Source organism: Eriocheir sinensis, chromosome 21 (genome assembly GCF_024679095.1).
Source record: "Eriocheir sinensis breed Jianghai 21 chromosome 21, ASM2467909v1, whole genome shotgun sequence".
Classification (NCBI taxonomy): domain Eukaryota; kingdom Metazoa; phylum Arthropoda; class Malacostraca; order Decapoda; family Varunidae; genus Eriocheir; species Eriocheir sinensis.
This window is the reverse complement of record NC_066529.1, coordinates 11787887-11795386: the sequence shown is the minus strand read 5'-3', so window position 1 is coordinate 11795386 and position 7500 is coordinate 11787887. Positions and strand designations below refer to the sequence as shown.

General features: G+C 46.9%; 1 long non-coding RNA gene across 1 annotated transcript in view; it reads left to right on the top strand.

Moving 5' to 3' along the window:
• Nucleotides 1-7500, top strand: part of LOC127001685 (uncharacterized) — a 397327-nt gene that overhangs the window by 307576 nt on the left and 82251 nt on the right. Inside the window, exon 6 of the long non-coding RNA XR_007755401.1 lies at nt 3254-3409. This is a non-coding gene — a long non-coding RNA (uncharacterized LOC127001685). The remainder of the gene's footprint in view (nt 1-3253; nt 3410-7500) is intronic.

Sequence of the window (7500 nt, the reverse complement as noted above, 5' to 3'; positions counted from 1 at the left end):
GACAATAAGGGTGTGAAGAGAGGGTGAGGTGACATATGTGGCTCCAAAGGCTCGTATTATGCCCCTCCGTAAGGCCTGAACTCCCTTGATGCCGCCCTTTCCTTCCTCTCCCTTCTCTCTCTCTGCCTACCCCCCCCCCCCCCCCCCCCCTGAGGATACACACGGGATCATATTCACTTGTGAGTCAATTAAGTGGAAAATTGTCACTCATATTTTACCAGCCATATGGGACTCACCACCCCCTTCAGCTCCTCCTCCTCCTCGTGCTTCTCCTTCTCCTGTTTTCCTTCTCTTTCTCTCTCTGTTTCCCTACTGTCTTTGCTTCTTTCCTCTTCCGTTTCTCTATTTTTGTTTTGCTTCTTCTTTCCTCTCTTTCTCCTCCTGTTTTCCTTCTCTTTCTCTCTCTGTTTCCCTACTGTCTTTTCTTTGCTTCTTTCCTCTTCCGTTTCTCTATTTTTGTTTTGCTTCTTCTTTCCTCTCTTTCTCCCTCTCCTCCCTGTTTCTCTACTCTCTGTTTTTTGCTGCTTCTTTCCTCTCCCCCCGTTATCATTCTCTCTCCTTGTTTCTCTACTCTCTTTTCTTTTTGTTTCTTGTTTCCTCTCCCCCCGCTTTCCTCATCTCTCTTTGAATTTCTTTATTATTTTCTGCTTCTTTTCTTGGTTGTTTTTGTTTATTTCTGGTCCTTTGCTGGTCATAGTATTGTTATTTTGGTTCCTTTGTACTGGTTGTATGGTTCTCTTTCTTTAGCTAACTGCGGTTCATGTTTTTTCCTTTTTTTTTTGCGGGGGGGGGGGGGGGGTGTCTCCTCATTCAACCTTATATATAGATTTTATGGTTCTACACGTTCAATTATCGGTGTCGTTTATTTCACAAGACATCATTATGGGTCTTGGTTCGATCGTTTTAGTCTTCGTTCTTTCTTTGTGTGTCTTTATCTCTTATTTTTTTGTATGTTTTTATCTCTTTTATCTCTTGCTCTGGTTTCGGTCGTGTGGTTCTCTCCTTAATAGCTAAGTCATCATGGGTTTACCTAAGCACTCGAGCGGTTCTTTACTTCTCCTCTAATCTGGTCTCGTCACACGCAGTCGGTTTCTACGTCTCTTTCGTTCTCTAGGTGGTTTCTTTAATCACGCGAGACACGATTTATTACGTGGTTATGGTTTCTACTTCAATTTGGCCATCCTCGAGTGGTTCTTTTTTTTTCTCTCTCTCTTACGGTCTCGTCACAGTCGGTTTCTACGTCTCTTTCGTTCTCTAGGTGGTTTCTTTAATCACGCGAGACTTACGATTTATTACGTGGTTATGGTTTCTACTTCAATTTGGCCATCCTCGAGTGGTTCTTTTCTCTCTCTTACGGTCTCGTCACAGTTGGTTTCTCCGTCTCTTTCCGTCTCGTGGTCGCTTCTTCAATCATTCGAGACTTATAATACTTCAGGTCGTCATGGTCTCTATAAGTGTGACCATACTCGAGCGGTTCTTTTCTTCTCTCCTCTGCTTTCGTCACAGTTGGATTCTGCGTCTCTCTCCCTCTCGCGGTCGCTCCTTCAATCACTCGCGACTCTAACGAATGGGCGGCGACAGACGTTTATGCAATTAAAATTTTTCCGCGGTAACTTGAGAAACGTGAGGAGCGGAAGAGCCTGGAGCGTTGAGAGGAGGGAGAAAATGAATTATGGTCGGGGAGAGGGGAAAGGATCGTAGGAAGAAAGGAAGGTAGAAGGAAGGAGGAGTATAGGTGTGAGGAAGGAGATGAAAGAAAGGAAACGGAGGACTAAGTGAGGTATGAAAAGTAGAACAAAATGCGGAAAAAAGACAAAAGAAAAGAAAAGGAAAGGAAGAGCAAACGAGGGAGGATGAATTATGGTGGGCGAGAGGAAAGGTGAAAGAACCGTAGGAAGAAAAGGAGGTAGAAAGGAGGAGATGAAAGAAAGAAAAGAGAAAGGGAAGACTAATATAGGTAGGTAAAGGATGGAAAGTAAACTAAAATACGGAAAAAAGACGAGAAAAGGAAAGCAAGGGAAAAGAAAACGAGGGAGGAGGTAGGTGGGAATAACCAAGTGTGCGCGTGAGGAAAAAGTGAATAGAAAGAGTTGAAAATGAAAACGTAAAAATGTAAAATCTTGCAGGTAAGAGGAAGAACAGGTGAGGTAAAAGGGTTCAGGTGTGTGCGGAGGAAATAGAGACGCAGGTGTTGAGGAAGGGAAAGAGGAGGAAGAGAGGAGGAGGAGGAGGAGGAGGAGGGGACCGGAGAGAGAGGGAGAGAGGGGAGGGACAAGAGGGAGCCGTGATAAAGGGTACATAGAGAAGATAACAAAAAAAAGTAAATGGAGGGAGAGTTACCGTATGGAATGTAAAAGGATATCTTTATGGATGAGGAGGAGGACAAGGGCGAGAGAGAGAGAGAGAGAGAGAGAGAGAGAGAGAGAGAGAGAGAGAGAGAGAGAGAGAGAGAGAGAGAGAGAGAGAGAGAGAGAGAGAGCATATTAGGTATCAAGTCACCCGATACGTTACACAGATATTCCAATAAAACTGATACACGGACGCACACAAAAAGCATCTTGGTATGAGAGAAGCGAGGCGTGGAATCCGTGAGGGGGGGGGGGGGGAGCAGCGAGGGAGGGGGGGTGGCGGCAGCTCCACCTCTCCACATGACCCTTCACGCCCCACGCCCGCACGATGAACACCTGCCCGGGTCAAGGAAGATACATAACACAGTCCTTAATTTTCTAACACACCTACTCGGCCCCGCCCCGCTCACCCCGCCCCGCCCCGCCCCGCCCCGCCTCGTTATTAAGGGACCCGCGGTGACCGGCAATTCATCTTATCGGGCTCGGGTTTATGGCTCGCCGAGGAAGCAGCACCCCGCCGCCATCTGCCGCCGCCACGCCCACCACCACGGCGGCGGCGGCGGCGGCGGCACGGCCAAGGGCGGCTCCCGAGGCAGGCTGGACAGGCGTGTTAGTTATTCTTGAAGTAATGATCTGTAGTTGTTGTTGTTGTTGTTATTATTATTTTTATTATTATTATTATTATTATTATTATTATTATTATTATTATTATTATTATTATTATTAAAAGTTGTAGTAGAAGTGATGATAATAGTAGTAGTAGTGGTGTTAACTACTACTACTACTACTACTACTACTACTACTATTACTACTACTACTACTACTACTACTACTACTACTACTACTACCACTACCGCCGTAACTATTATCACCATCATTACTAATACTGCCTTACCACCTTTCAGAATTGCACCCGGATAAGAGCATACATGACGTCTCCACACTATCCCTCGCCCCCACACAATGCCCGTAGAGAGGAAGGCCAACAGAGTCACATTGGTTCATCGCCCGCTGCACCAATGACAAGACTGCGGCGAGGTTCGGCGCACCCACGGCTTCAGGTAAGACAGTGATTACTCATTTGTTGATCTCGTTTAGCCGACCTCACCCTTAGTTTTATTTAGTGTGTTTTGTCTTTTTGGCGCGTGCGTGTTATTTTCTTTGTGTTGTGTGTGCCTCTACTCTGTTTTGATACGTTTATTTGGTCACGATGTCTATCACGTCTGCAAAAACAATGAGTTACTACTACTATGTCTGCAACAGCGTAGAACAATAACAACTACAGCAAAAAAAAAATACTATGTACACCACCACCACAGTATCATTGTCATCTATTACCCCATGTACGCCTCCTTCACTATTATCGACAACACGACTTTATTTTCCTTTCTCCATTCCTTCGACGCACCCTTGTTAAGACACCATCATCCACTGCTACCACCACCACCACTACTACTACTACTACTACTACTACTACTACTACTACTACTACTACTACTACTACTTCTTCTATTGGTGCATCACTTTTTCTTAGTATTTGTTTTCCACACCACACACGGCCTCGTTCACCCCACTCCGTCTTCTGCTAGAGAAAGGAGGAGGAGGAGGAGGAGGAGAAGCGAGGTCTGGGGAGACAAATAATACGGGAAGATGGCCGACCGTCAGGAAGGAGGGAAGGACGGACGGGAGGAACAGGAGGGGAAGAAGAGATGACCAAGCCCTCCCTACTCCTCCTTCTCCTCTTCCTCCTCCTCCTCCTCCTCTCCCCAGCCATCCTAATTCCCAGCAAGAGGAGAAACACAACATAAAGAGCAATAAAAGACCGACACATATCCGGGGCTTTGAGGGGGAAGAGGAGGACGAGGAGGAAGAAGAGGAGGAGAAAGAAGGAGATGGGGAGGGAGGTAGGGAGGGATGTAAGTGGGGAAGAGCCTTCAATAACCCCCACTGTCCGGCACTAACCCCCCAACCCCCTTTCTTCTTCCTCCTTCCTCCTCCTCTTCCTCCTCCTCCTCCTCCTCCTCCTCCATCAAAGACTTTCCTTCCAAAACTTTTCCCTCCGCAGTTCGGGATCCGCGGCTTATTATTTCTTTGTTCCCGCGGCGCCCCAGAGAGAGAGAGAGAGAGAGAGAGAGAGAGAGAGAGAGAGAGAGAGAGAGAGAGAGAGGCAGGTAATGTCCAGCCGGTCTCCATGGCAACGCGTCGTAACCCTCCGCATCCGAACCCGGCTCGACAAGATGATTCCCCGCCATGATGGAGTAATTCGGAGCCCGAGTCGTGGTGGTCCCGGCCTCCGCGCAGCTCCGTCGGCGCCTCCGGTTCACGTCCTGCCCGCGCGCCGCCATGCCGAGGCCGCGACGCGCTCACAAAGACGCCGGATAATGGATCATTGTTTCGCTTCTCGGCAATGAATGCAGAAACCTGAGAGGCAGTTTCGGATAAGCTTAGATCGAAGGCCCCCGCCAGCTGCTGATGAGCAAGTGTCGGATTTTGACCCCAAGTGGACTTTACGTCATGGCTCTTGACCGCGCGAGAACCGCCTCTGTGCCGCGGCGACTGAAGGGCCGAGAAGGAGGGAGTCTTGGCGCGTGGGATGTGCCGCGCGTCCTCGCCTGAACTCATAATCCGCAAGATTTAGATTGTCCGACGATCACAAACATTGCAACTATTTTGGCCTCAATTCTTGTTCACACACGGAGGATGAGGAGGAGGACGAAGAGGAGGAGGAGGAGGAGGATAAAGAAGAAGAGGAGGGGAAGGAACAGACCACCGGCGTCCATCTTGTTTTCCATTTTTATATTTGTTCTTTGCTTTACGCAAGTTCTCCGCGTGTTTGTTCGTTTGTTTGTTCCTTGCACTTCGCTGAGTGGCGGGTAGCTCTTCGAAACCATCCAGAAAAGGCACGGAACGACGGCCTTGTCCCTCCTCCTCCTCTTCCTCTCTTCCTCCTGTTCATAGCTGAGGAGGCAGAAAGGAGGAGAAGAAGGAGGAGGAGGAGGAGGACCAGAAAAAGTGGCGCTGTGTTCGGCATAACGGGGTCGGGGTTGTATTTTCCTTGGGTGCTGTTTTATCCAGGTTGTATTGTTTCCTTGTTGGTGGCGGGCTGGTCACGTGGGCTGACGTCATCACTGCCGCTCCCACCTCCTCCCCCTCCTCTTCCTCATTCTTCTCCGCCCTGGTTGAAGGATGGCGCGGCTCCTCTCCTCCTTCCTCGTCTTCAGAATTTATGTTTATGTTGCTCTTCGTCGTTCCGTCTCTCCTCTGCGCGTTAGTCCATCGGAGGCGGGAACACAGGGGCGGTGAGTGGGTATTGGGGTGGGGGGTGGGGTGCCTCCTTTCGCTCCCCCTTCCCCTCCCCCCTCGCTGGGCATGTTAGTAGGTTCCCACGCTTCTTTGAGAGGCAACTGTCGTATATGTTTAGATGTGTGTGTGTGTGTGTGTGTGTGTGTGTGTGTGTGTGTGTCAGCTGATCGTGAGTTATTTCTTAAGATGAGGTGCGTCTGGAAGAAAGAGGGAGAGGAGAGGGAAGGAAAGGGAGAGAGCGAGAGTTTTGAAGAATAGGGGAACGAGGGAAAGGTAGGAAGTTAAGAGAAAAGGGATAAAGAGGAAGGGAGAGATGAGCTGAAGGTGCTGATTCAGACGGAGGAGTAGTATTAGGAAGAGGAGGAGGGGAAGAGGAAGAGGAGGAAAAGAGAGAAGGGGAGTATAGTAATAGAACGAATTAGTGAAAAATGGGTATAAAAAAACTCGTAGGTAAGGAGATAGGAATGGACGAATGGGGATGAAGACGGAGGAAGGAAGTAAGGGAGGAAGGAAGGAAGAAGGGAGGGAAGAAGAGAAGAAAAGCAGGAAGAACGGAGTGTAAAGAGAGGATAATGGAAATAGAGGAAGGGAAGAACAAAGGTTTGGAAGGATATAGGGAAGACAATGAGTGATAGAAATAAAGGAAAACAAGGAAGAGAAGAAAGCGAATAGAGAAGATGGAGAGATGAATGAAGGAAGAGAAGGATGAAGAGTCGGATGAAAGACTGAAGGTAGATAATTAAGTACTTGGAAGGATATAGGGAAGACAATGAGTGATATAAATAAAGGAAAACAAAGAAGAGAAGAAAGCGAATATAGAAGATGGAGAGATGGATGAAGGAAGAGAAGGATGAAGAGTCGGATGAAGGACTGAAGGAAGAGAATTAAGTACTTGGAAGGATATAGGGAAGACAATGAGTGATAGAAATAAAGAAAGACAAGTAAGAGAAGAATGCGAATAGAGAAGATGGAGAGGTGGATGAAGGAAGAGAAGGATGGAGAGGCGGATGAAGGACTGAAGGAAGAGAATTAAGTACTTGGAAGGATATAGGGAAGACAATGAGTGATAGAAATAAAGAAAGACAAGTAAGAGAAGAATGCGAGTAGAGAAGATGGAGAGGTGGATGAAGGAAGAGAAGGATGGAGAGGCGGATGAAGGACTGAAGGAAGAGAATTAAGTACTTGGAAGGATATAGGGAAGACAATAAGAGATAGAAATAAAGAAAGACAAGTAAGAGAAGAATGCGAGTAGAGAAAATGGAGAGGTGGATGAAGGGAGAGAAGATGGAGAGGCGGGTGACGGACTGAAGGAGGAGAATTAAGTACTTGGAAGGATATAGGGAAGACAATAAGAGATAGAAATAAAGGAAAACAAGGAAGAGAAGAAAGCGAATAGAGAAGATGGAGAGATGGATGAAGGAAGAGAAGGATGAAGAGTCGGATGAAAGACTGAAGGAGGAGAATTAAGTACTTGGAAGGATATAGGGAAGACAATGAGTGATAGAAATAAAGAAAGACAAGTAAGAGAAGAATGCGAGTAGAGAAGATGGAGAGGTGGATGAAGGAAGAGAAGGATGGAGAGGCGGGGGAAGGACTGAAGGAAGAGAATTAAGTACTTGGAAGCAGAGGATTTTTAAGGGAAAGAACTTCGGAAGGATATCATTATAAAGTTTTGGGTCAGTTTTTTCTCCTATCCATTTTTTTTTCTTTTTTTCTCTCCCTCTTCCTTTTCGTCCATAGGTAATTTCATACTCGCATTAATAGTAAACATGCGTAGAAAGGTTTTTTATTTTCTTCTTTTTCCTCTTTTTGTTTTGTCGTTTTTTTTTCTCCTTAGTGGTGATGCAAT